Below are 12,855 nucleotides of genomic sequence, written 5' to 3'. Positions count from 1 at the left end.
GCAGAAGGAGGGGGAGTCGATCCGTGCCTTTGTTAGCCATTTTAATGTGGCAACCTTAGAGGTTCACGACCTGGATCAGTCGGTCGTAATGTCTGTTGTTGGGTATAAAATACCTTCCAGCCGAAGTTCGTGATAGGGGCGACCCTCCGGGGATTCTATTGACGTCAGACCCTCCGACGACACCTCGCCGAACCTCTCTGGCGGCCGAGCCTCCGCAACATTCCCAAGTTCTGCCGACGGATGAACCCCCACCAACATCGACCTGACTCACCATGACGGGTGGATTCCACCCAAGTTCGGCGGTGGTCGACCGACCGTCGGAAGACTCAGTCCGGACTCCTATGGGAGCCGAACTTCGTCCCCAACTCAGGTTACAGGAAGACTCTGCCCGGACTCCTACGGGAGCCGAACTCCGTCCCCGACCTCAACTACTGGTAAACTTCGTCCGGACTCCTACGGGAGCCGGACTTCACCCACAACTCCAATTGTAGGAAGACTCAGCCCGGACTCCTACGGGAGCCGGACCTCGTCCCTGACTCCGGCTGCAGACAGACTTCGTCCGGACTCCTGCAGGAGCCGGACTTCGCCCATAACTCCAATTGCAGGAAGACTCAGCCCAGACTCCTACGGGAGCCGGACCTCATCCCCAACTCTGGTTACAGGAAGACTCTGCCCGGACTCCTACGAGAGCCGGACCTCGTCCCTGACTCCGGCTGCAGGCAGACTTCGTCCGGACTCCTACGGGAGCCGGACTCCGCCCATGACTTCACTTACAGGTAAACTTCGTCCAGACTCCTACGGGAGCCGGACTTCACCCACAACTCCAATTGCAGGAAGACTCAGCCCGGACTCCTACGGGAGCCGGACCTCGTCCCTGACTCCGGCTACAGGCAGACTTCGTCCGGACTCCTACGGGAGCCGGACTTCACCCACAACTCCAATTGCAGGAAGACTCAGCCCGGACTCCTACGGGAGCCGGACCTCGTCCCCAACTCTGGTTACAGGAAGACTCTGCCCGGACCCCTATGGGAGCCGGACCTCGTCCCCGACTCTGACTGTAGGCAGACTTCGTCCGGACTCCTACGGGAGCCGGACTCCGCCCACGACTTTACTTACAAGTAAACTTCGTCCGGACTCCTACGGGAGCCGGACTTCACCCACAACTCTAATTGCAGGAAGACTCAGTCCGGACTCCTACGGGAGCCAGACCTCGTCCCTGACTCCAGCTGCAGGCAGACTTCGTCCGGACTCCTACGGGAGCCGGACTTCGCCCATAACTCCAATTGCAGGAAGACTCAACCCGGACTCCTACGGGAGCCGGACCTCGTCCCCAACTCTGGTTACAGGAAGACTCTGCCTGGACTCCTACGGGAGCCGGACCTCGTCCCCGACTCCGGCTGCAGGCAGACTTAGTCCGGACTCCTACGGGAGCCGGACTCCGCCCATGACTTCACTTACAGGTAAACTTCGTCCGGACTCCTACGGGAGCCGGACTTCACCCACAACTCCAATTGCAGGAAGACTCAGCCCGGACTCCTACGGGAGCCGGACCTCGTCCCCAACTCTAGTTACAGGAAGACTCTGCCCGGACTCCTACGGGAGCCGGACCTCGTCCCCGACTCCGGCTGCAGGCAGACTTCGTCCGGACTCCTACGGGAGCCGGACTCTGCCCACGACTTCACTTATAGGTAAACTTCGTCCGGACTCCTATGGGAGCCGGACTTCATCTACAACTCCAATTGCAGGAAGACTCAGCCTGGACTCCTACGGGAGCCGGACCTCGTCCCCAACTCTGGTTACAGGAAGACTCTGCCCGGACTCCTACGGGAGCCGGACCTCGTCCCTGACTCCGGCTGCAGGCAGACTTCGTCCGGACTCCTACGGGAGCCGGACTTCGCCCACAACTCCAATTGCAGGTAGACTTCGTCCGGACTCCTACGGGAGCCGGACTTCGCCCCCAACTTTAATTGCAGACAGACTTCGCCCGGACTCCTACGGGAGCCAGATCTCATCTCTGACTCAAGCTGCGGGAAGACTCCGTCCGGACTCCCACGGGAGCCGAACCTCATCCCCGACTTCAACTGAAGAAAGACTCCATCCGGACTCCTACGAGAGCTGGACTCCGAGCTCCTCTCAGACGGGTAACTGACCACCTCTCTCTGCCAGATGCTCCGGTCGGACTTCGATCGACAGGCTTGGACCCTCTGGCAGGCCACAGCGACAGCCACGACTCTGCTCCACTTCCTGCGATGGATTCCACGCAGCTCTATCACTCCCTGGCGGGCCGCAGTAACGGCCATGACTCTGCTCTACTTTCTGCGATGGATTTCGCGCGGCTCCATCACTCCCTGGCAGGCCACAATAATGGCCATGATCCTGCTCCACTTCCTGCGATGGATACCGTGCGATTCCTCCACCCTCTGGCAAGTCGCGACAACGGACGTCGCTCCACTCTCCACGGCAGACTCCACGTGGCACGTCCCGGTGATAGCCACGGTTCCACTCCACTACTCTTCATAACAAACTCCCCCTGACCATGGGCAGCCCACTGCCAGACGGTTACAAACATCGCTATCAGTCTGTTGCTCCCTCCGCCTATAAAAGGGAGACCCTAGATACGTTATTCTCTGAGCTCTATTTTCTATCCCAAAACTCTGCTAAAATTTTCGTTCGAGCACTCCATTCTTGTTAAGGCAGAGAACTGACTTGAGCATCGGAGGATCTTGCCGGAGCAACCTCACCTCCGGTTTAGACTTCTTTTGCAGGTCCCGGTGGCGACCGCGACTCCCTCGACTCCAGCTTCTCCGACGCAGGCGGATTTTTACACCAACATCTGTTATGATGGACGGACTAATGAAAAACGATCTTAAAAAATCATTGATAAAGATCTTTCCTCAGGATTATCTCGATATGCTTGCATGTGCGAAGAAGTATATCTACATGGAGGAGGTTTTCACAAAAAAGACCTCTACCAGTTCTGTTGTGGCAGGATAGAATAAGAAGCGCTCTCCAAGACGGGAGGGGAGAATCCATTAGCACTCCCGATCCCCATTCCAAAGGTAGAAAAATAGGGACCCTTGGAATCGTTGATCTCGGAGTTCTCAGAGAAGGGATCGACAACCTTTACCTCCGAGGCGTTATACTAATTATACGTCGTTGAATATTTCTACGGAGGAGGTATTGATGGAGGTGCGAGCCAAGCTACCTCAGCCACCAAGGATGTAGACAAAACTTGAGCGCCATGATCTAAATAAGTACTACTTCTACTATCGTGACCATAGTCATGATATCGAAGATTACCTACAGCTCTGAGATGAGATTGAAAAGCTCATTAGGTAGGGGAGGTTAACCCACTTCATCCGAGGGAGAGCATCTCCACAATGACTTTCTCTGAGGGCTCAATAGCCATTTCCTTTGCCTCAACCGTAGCTGGCACCAGCATAGTCAAAGAGACAAGAAGCAGGGGGGTAGGTGGTAGGCAGGCGGTAGCAGAAGATCGACCCATACAAGGAGAAATCCACATAATAACTGGAGGGCCATCTGAGTCAATGAAACTTCCAGAGACGAAAAGGCCGAGGCTTAAGGGTGAATTCGAGGATGCCATTATATTCACCAAGTAAGATGCAGAGGGTGTGCAAGCTCCACACAATGATGCGGTGGTTGTAACTGCCAATATTACTGATTATAATGTACATCACATATTTATTGATAATAAAAACTCGATCGATATTTTATATTACTCTGTCTTCTCTTAAATGAAATTTACTTTGGATTAATTGAGTAGGTTCGATACTCCAATTCAGGATTTCTTCGGAGACTTGGTGATTTCAAAAGGGATGATTAGGCTGCCTTGTTATAGTGGGCACTCCATCACAGCGAACGACGATCCAAGTCAATTTTTTGATGGTTAAACTTCTTCAACCCATAATTCAATCCTTGGCCATCTGAGTTTATGGACTAAAGGCTGTAATATCGAGCTATCACTTGATGGTGAAGTTTCTGACAAAAAATAGAGTAGGACAAATCCAAAGCAACTAAGCTGTGGCTCGATAATATTTTGCTATCAAGCTTCAAGCGGAAGGCCAACCATCCTAAGTAGAGGCCCGACCCAAACTTTCAATAGGGCTAGATGCCCGAGATGACCTAGCTGAAGAACACGCCTAACCATCTAAGGATCACCTGGAGTTTCCATTGAGGAAAGAGAATCCCAACCAGACAATGAAGATCGGCTCACACCTTGATGAAGTAATAAAAGATCGACTAACCATTCTTTTGCAGAAAAATATGGATCTCTTTGTTTGGTCGGCCGCAGACATATCTAGCACAGATCCAAAAGTTATGTTCCACTACCTGAAGGTGGATCCAACCTGTCATCCGATGAAGCAAAAGAAGCGCAGCTTCGCCCCAGAGCGTCAGAAGGCTGTAGCCGAGGAGGTGGACAAACTGGTCAAGGTGGGCTTTATTAGAAAAGCAATGTACCTAGATTGGTTGGCGAACGTTATCTTGGTCAAGAAGATAAATGGAAAGTGATGCATGTGCATCGACTTCATGGACTTAAATAAAGTCTGTTCCAAAGACAGCTATCCGTTGCCTCGGATCGACCAACTGATGGATGCAACTTCAAGGCATGAACTTCTCACCTTTATGGATGTCTTCTTTGATTATAATCAGATCCGGATGATACCTGAGGATAAAAAAAAATAACTTTTATTACTAATTATGGACTTTTTTGTTAAAGGGTGATGTCCTTTGACTTAAAGAATATAGGGGCTACCTATCAACGATTGGTGAATAAGATCTTCAAAGATCAAATCGGCCTCAATATAGAGATATATGTAGATGACATGCTGGTCAAGAGTCAAGCTACTTCAGATCATATTACTGACCTCCAAAAAACTTTTGACACTCTCCATTAATTTTAGATGAGGCTGAACCCAGCAAAGTGCACCTTCAGAGTTACTTCAGGTAAGTTTCTCGAATTTATGGTCTCGCAAAAAAGCATCGAGGTAAATCTTGAGAAGATCAAGGCAGTCTTTGAGATGACACCACCAAGAACTATTAAAGAGGTGTAACGTCTGACCAACAAGGTCACTTCGCTCAACCACTTCATCTCCAGATTAGCTGAGAGATATCTTCCCTTTTTTTTAGATCCTCGAGCAGTCAAAAGACTTTCAATGGACTACTGAGTGTCAGAAAGTATTTGAAGAGTTGAAACAATATCTCAGCTCTCCACCATTGCTCGCTAAGCCTCGATTCGGTGAGGAGCTATTGCTATATCTCGTTGTTTCTCCTATGACGATTAGCTCAGTCCTTGTCCGAAAAGGACGGATTCAAAAGCCCATATACTACATCAGCAAAGTCCTTCATGATGCAGAGATCAGATATTCCAAGCTGGAGAAGTTGAGTTTTGCACTAGTCACCACGACAAGAAAACTCTGACCTTATTTTCAGGCTCACACTATTGTGTTATTTACTGATCAACCAATCAAGGCCACTCTCCATCATCCAAATACCTTCAGATGGATTGCAAAGTAGACTCTAGAACTTTTGGAGTTGGATCTGCAGTATCATCCGAGGCCTTCCACTAAAGTCCAAGTGTTAGTAGACTTCATCCTTGAATGCACCATTCTAAACGAACAGAGCTCAAAGAGCAGAGAAGGCTCAAAAAATGGAGAGAGCTCAAAAGCTGGAGAAGGCTCGAGAAATGAAGAAATAGATGTGGGAGCTGACCTTGAGGAGTTATGGATCCTGCATGTCAATGGCTCATCAAATTCAATAGGGTCAGAGGTTGGGCTTATCTAAATCGGTCTTGAAAGTATTGTGGTGGAGTACACTCTATGCTTCGAATTTTCGATCATAAAAAATGAAGCAGAGTATGAAGCTCTGATTGCTGGCATAAAAGTTGCGAGAGAAGTAGGAGCTCAAAATCTGAAGGTCTTCAGTGACTCTCAATTGGTAGTTGGATAAATCAAGAATGGATATGTGGTTCAAAAGAAAAATATGAAGAGATACCTTCAAAAGATAAAGGATTTAACCTTATCCTTTTTGAGTTTTGATATTCAACAGGTCTCTAGAGCAGAAAACATCAGGATAGATGCACTGTCAAAATTAGCAGCCTTATTGCCTTCTGACTTAGGAAAAGAAATTTACTTCGAGGTATTAAAAATCTTGAGCCTCGAAGAGCCTCTTATTGTCCAGCAAGTTGATGAGGAATCCAGTTGGATTGATCCTCTGCACAAGTATTTAAGGTCGGATGAGTTACCATTTGATCGCAAAAAAATTCGAAAGATAAGGAAGCAGATCGCTCGTAATATTTTGTATGATGATAAGCTGTACAACCGATCATTTTTCTCAGCCTCTCTTGAAGTGCTTGCATCCATCTGAAGCTGATTACACACCATGGGAGGTTTACGAAGGAATCTGCGAAAGTCACTTTGGGTAGATCCCTATCTTACAAGATTTTTCGGCAAGACTACTACTGGCCCACTATGCAACAATATGCAGATAGCTTCGCCAAGAAGTATGATTGGTGTCAGAGAAATTTTAATATTCAGCATCAATTGGTAGCACTTCCGACTCCCATCAGTGCCCCTTGGCCATTTGCTTAGTGGGGAATGGATATTTTTGATTCTTTTTCTCGAGCATCAGATCAGCATAAGTTTCTTCTGATGGCTATCGATTATTTTACAAAGTGGATCGAAGCTAAGCCTCTGACTCATATAACCGAGGCAAGAGTAAAGAATTATATTTAAAAATCCATTATCTGTGGGTATGATCTTCCCAAAGTGTTGATCATAGACAATGACAGACAATTCAGCAGTGCTCGACTCTGCGAATTCTGTGAAAGCTATGGAATAGAACATCGCTTCACATCGGGAGGCCACCCACAGGTAAATGGAGAGATAGAAGTGACCAATAGAACTCTCCTACAGAACTTAAAGGCCAGATTAAATCAGACAGGGGGGTCATGGACAGATGAGCTTCATCATGTGTTGTGAGCTTATCAGACCATCTAAAGGATCCCAACTGGTGAAACTCCTTTCAATCTCGCATTTCGGACTGAAGTAGTCATACTTGTAGAATTTGAACTCCCATCCCTCAGAGTTGAGGAGTACAATGAAGATACCATTCTGGTGTGGCTTCGAGCTAACCTTGACTTGATTGAAAAAAATCGAGAGCGTACCACTATGAGAATGACTGCCTACCGCCAGAGGGTGGCTAGATATTACAATGCCTGGGTCGAGGCTAAAAAATTCTGAGCTGGCGACCTAGTACTACGACGGACCGAAGTTTCATAGCCTATTGAATAAGGAAAACTATCATCCAATTGGAAAGATCCCTATTAAGTAGACGAGATGGTACATCCTAAGATCTATCGATTGAAGCAACTCGATAGGACTCCACTCCCCAAGCTATAGAATTCGGTCAATCTGCATATATATTACCAGTGACGATGTAACATCATAATATTATATATATGAATTTGTAGATTCATCAACTCATGTTTGCATATAAAAGTGGCATGAAAAGTTGAAACTCTATCTAACTAATTTTTTAAGAATTTTTCTGATCAGAATCATCTCAACAGAAGTTTTTTTTATCAGAACTGACCTTACAGAAATTTTTTCGATCGAAACTAACTTTTCAGAAGTTCCTTTAATCGAAACTGACCTTACAAAAGTTTCTTTGATTGAAACTAACTTTTCAAAAGTTCTTTTGAACGGAACTAATTTTTCAAAGATTCTTCTGATCGAAATCATCTCAACAGAAGTTTTTTTGATCAAAACTGATCTTATAAAAAAATTTTTGATTGAAACTGACTTTTCAAAGATTCCTCTGATCAGAATCATCTCAACAGAAATTTTTTTTGATTGAAATTAATTTTTCAGAAGTTTCTTTGATCGAAACTAACTTTACAAAAGTTTTTTTGATCAAAACTAATTTTTCAAGAGTTTCCTTGATCGAAACTAAGTTTTTAAGGATTTCTCTGATCAGAATCATCTCAACAGAAATTTTTTTTATCAGAATTAACCTTACAGAAGTTTTTTTGATTGAAACTAATTTTTAAAAGTTTTTTTGATCAAAATTGATCTTATAAAATTTTTTTTGATCAAAACTAATTTTTCAAAAAAATTTTTGATCGAAATCGTCTCAACAGAAGTTTCTTTGATCAGAATCAATCTTACTGAAATTTCTTTCATCGAAACTAATTTTTTTAGGATTTCTCTAATCAGAATCATCTCAACAGAAGTTTCTTTAATTGGAACTAACTTTTCAAAAAAAATTTTGATCAAAACTGATCTTATAAAAATTTTTTTGATCGAAACTAACTTTTCAAAGATTTTTCTGATCAAAATCATCTCAACAAAAGTTTCTTTGATCGAAACTTACTTTTCAAAAGTTTTTTTAATCAGAACTGACTTTACAGAAGATTTTTTTGATCAGAACAGACTTTAAAAAAAAAATTTTGAACAAAATCATCTTTATAAAATTTTTTTTGATTGAAACTGACCCTATAGGAGTTTCTTTGTTCAGAACCATAGTTTTTTTTATCGAAATCATTTTTATCGAAGTTTCTTCGCTTGAAATAATTCTATCTCCCTTAAGTCATAATAGATTCATCTAGATTCCTAAGGTTAGAATCGAATTAGGTTGGGATAATTCTAAATTCCTTAGATCGGAGCTAGTCCCTTCATGTTGAATAAAAATATGCGAGCACAAATGAAATATGGAGGATATGAAGAAAAACAAACTTCATTCACTTCTTCAAAATTTTTATAATGACCTAGAAAAATAAACTTCATTCATTTCTTCAAAGTTTTTACAATAACCTTGAAAGATCCAAGTACAAAAGAAAAGAAACAAAAAGCTTAAGGAGCAGCATCTGATATGGGAGCATTCGTTGTGGGTGCGTCAGCCACAACGGGCTCCCAAACTTCATCCAAAAAATTCAGATTTAATTTTGGATATTAGACAGCAACTCTATCTCGGACCATCTACTTCCCACTGATGTAAGCGTCAGTGGTAAAGTCGACCTTTTCATCGTGATATTTCTTTGACATCCGAAAGTCCTCAGCAGCCTTTACGATGACAGTCCTGATCCATGCCTCAGCACCACTCTCCACCTCTGCTGCCTTCTTCTCTGCTGCCTCGATCACAGTTTTATCCTTTTTCAGTAGAGCCTCAAGCTCTTTTATTTGTACTATCTGTACTTTTTGGATGCCTGACAGCCAGAAGTTTTTCTCAACAACTCCTCTCAGGGTCGTTTCGGCATCTTCAGCTCTCCTTGTAGCAATGTCGGCCCCCATGGAGGCTTCTCCAGCCTCTTTCTCAGCCTTATCCTTTGTCACTTTGAGCATCTCGACATCGACCTTGTGTTTTCTTGCCTTCGTCGAAAGCTTACGGGAGTGCTCCATGTACCCACTCAGATAATGGGCGAGCTATTGACAAATCTTGTATCAGTAACATAACAGGTGTATGTTTGGAATAAATAAAACTGAAGGAGCTTCAGCTTACCCAGATGAAGCACTCCACAGCTCCTTTCCTTACTTTCCCACACGATCTGACCAGCAGCTCATTTGCATCAGCTGGGAGGAGCATCTCAGTAAACAGCTTGTGTGCCAACTTGTAGTTCTTCAAGATCGAAGCCTCGAGCTTTAAACCAGCTTGTAGTCCTTGTAGTTCCAAAAGTCCCGATTGGTGTGATTCCAAAAGTCCCGATCGGTGTGGTTTCAGAAGTCTCGACTGGCTCGTCTATCAAAACAAAATCGATGACTTGAGGGGCCGACAGGCTCAGAATTATTTCTTCGAAGACTCGACCTATTTGGCTTCTTTGATCTCCATCAGAAGCCGTTGTAGATGAGCCGGATTTAACCCTCATAACTCTGAAGTCGTCAGTGCAGAGAGATTTGGATTCTTTTGACCTAGAAGTCAGTGGCGCAGGAGGACTTTTAATACTGATGTGGGTGCTCCGGCCACCCATAGGCTCTGCTGTCCTTTTTCGATGGGTCTTTTGCTTCAATTTTTTCAGTAAATTCGGATCTATCTCTAACCAAAGCAATCAAACGATTAGCATAAAAGTAAAGTAAAAATCAGAGAACATATGGCTCTGAGGCAGGTGACCCATGTGCATCTTGAGGAACGGCTTGGTTGATGCGACATTAAATAATGTCTGCTCTGATAGAAGCTCCTAATTCAGCATCGGGACCTTAAAACTTCACAAGATTTTCACTTTCTGCCTCAGGCACTGATCTATTAAGGACTCCTTCAACACGACCTCTTGAGGTTCACCCCAGGCGATGAGCCCTCAATCATCGTTTGATGCCTGAGAGATAAAAAAAATGCTCCTTCCAGCTGTGGATGGTGGAAGGAGCATCTTGGATCAACGGACAAACATTTTTCTTCTTTCGTGGCATGACATACCACCACCCATGTGATCTAGTGTGCCTCTTGAAGGAAAAGAGGGAAAGAAAAAGTGCGATGCTGGGATCAATCCTAGCCAACACGCATACTGCGGTAAAATTGCATATATGATGCAATGAATTTGGGACCACCGAACTCGCCGATATTTCAAGAAATTGAAAAAAATGCTATAAAGAAAGGATGAAGGAGAAGTCTCAGTCCAATCCGAAAGCATTCCTCATAGAAGCTCATTCGGTCTGGAGGAGACTGATAAACTCGATTGTTCGACCTCGAAATTTTTAGTTGGAACGTCAGAGAGATCTAAAATTGCTCATGGACCAGTATCACATCTCTCTTTGTTAGCTCGGACTGAAATTTCAATGGGGTGAAGTCGGAGTCTCTAGAACCCATTCATTTCACAGTAAAAAAAAAGCTCGAAGTGAAACACAAAGGAGAGGAACCAACGGCAAAAGAAAAAGATGGTCAAAAACCTTAAAGGCCTGTCTCGTCTGGGATTTAAAAAAAATCCAAACTTAGAAGATCTCCAAACGATACTTTTTCTCAGAGCATTAATGATAGGAGGCGTAACTGATGAAGTTTGAATGGATGCTTGACACGTGGCAGTTACCAATCAAGTACAGCTTCTACCGTCGATATGATAGTTAATGCCAGTGATAGACAAATCATACCTTACACCATTTTCGAAGAGATGCGAAGAGATGTGCGATGGTACCTGTCATGTGGAGGTGATTTGAATCTCGATTCTTTCAAAATCAATACAACAGTATGAGTCATACAGCTCGAATTGTGGCTCAGATTATGTCTTGTGATTTAAATTATAACTAAATTCCTAGTATGGATCAAAATTTGGCCAATTTGGCTCGAAATGTGATTTGCACTCATCCATTTAAACACAATGAATATTAATGATAAAAATAAATTTTATTCATTTCCATCAAAATGATTATAAAATTTAGATTATAAAAGAAAAATACATCATTGCCTTGGAGCGCTATAAGAATGATCCACTTCAGCACAGCCCTCTCCAATGCCAGCAGTCTCTTCTGTCTGGACGGCCGCATCGATTTTGTTTGTCTCCATAATACATCGGGATATTTTTGCGAATCTCCCTATGTTGTCTTTTGTCACCACTTTCAAACTTTCATCTGGAAAGCTGGCTTGTAGAAGCGCGGCATTGTCAGCAAGAAGGTGCGCCCGAGCCATTATCTTGCATTTCTTAAAGCCTGTGGAGAATGCTATCTTGCAGGCCTGGTTTATAATCTCAATCCCTTTTTTTGCCAGCCAATCTATCCTCTTGAAAGCGTTCATAGTTAGAAGCTCTTGATCTGAGCATCGACAGTGGAGGAAAATCTGACCTTCTCTCTCCTCCTTCAGCTTCTCCTTTAGGTACTTTACATTTGACAGGGCCTCCTGAAGTTCACTACGAGGTGCAAATGGCTCTTGAGTCACCCGAATCCTCTTGGAGGTAGAGCCTTCATCCCTCTGAGGTATTTTTCCTTTGTGGCTTGCTCTATCTGAGGTTTTGATCTTTTTAGCTAAGCTCCTACTGGGGCTCCTTTGAGAACGAACCTCAAAAGGGGTAGAGTCTTGACCCTTTCTTCCTTCGAGCGTCCTCCTTAGGTGCTCTATATCGTTTCGGGCTCGATGGCAGTTTCTCTCAGTCTCAGATTTTTGCATCTCGATGTCTTCAATCTTCTTCTCAGCCCTCTCATCATCTCGATGATCGATCATTTTTCGAGCTTCTTGGAGGGCATCCTCAAAAAAGTTGACTTTTTTGGTCAACTCGACAGTAACCGATTGTTTCTGCTCTAAAAGATACTTCAGCCAATCTATTTCTTCCTTTGCTGTTGTAAGCTCTAATGCTGAAACTTTAGAAGTAGAGCCAACGAAGCTGGCTAGATAATGCCCAACCTATATATCAAAGCTATTAAATTAGCAATTGCAAGAGATCAAAAGGAAAGATCCAAAGACTCCTTACTTGATCAAGAGACCTAAGGGCATCCGTCATTCGCTATTGGGCCCCTTGTTTATCCAGGTACTATTTTTCAGTAGAAGCAAAAAAAAATCTCAGAAACTCTACCATGGTCTTGAGATTCTCTACCGCGAACGGAGCAGAAGATGCTAGTCATGAAGGACTTGCTTGGAAAATGACCAAAGGAAGGCATTTGATAGGAGCCATATGCTCCAAAGGCTCCCTAATCTTCGCCGTCACTATCGAAACTTCTTCAGGATGACTGCTTGCATCCGTTGCCTGTCTTCTCTGTCGAAGTCTTTTTTGTCAGAACCCCCTCTGATGGAGTTTTCATCATAGCCTCCAATGAAAAAATCATAGACTCGATAATCAAAAAAGGATTTCATCTCCCACGACTACGATAGTTGATTCAGTGGTTAAAACCTCAACATCGCCACCCACTGGAGCTGGACGACCAGCGG

This window comes from Elaeis guineensis, chromosome 7, assembly GCF_000442705.2.
Source record: "Elaeis guineensis isolate ETL-2024a chromosome 7, EG11, whole genome shotgun sequence".
Taxonomy (NCBI): Eukaryota; Viridiplantae; Streptophyta; class Magnoliopsida; order Arecales; family Arecaceae; genus Elaeis; species Elaeis guineensis.
Note: the sequence above shows the minus strand (reverse complement) of the source record.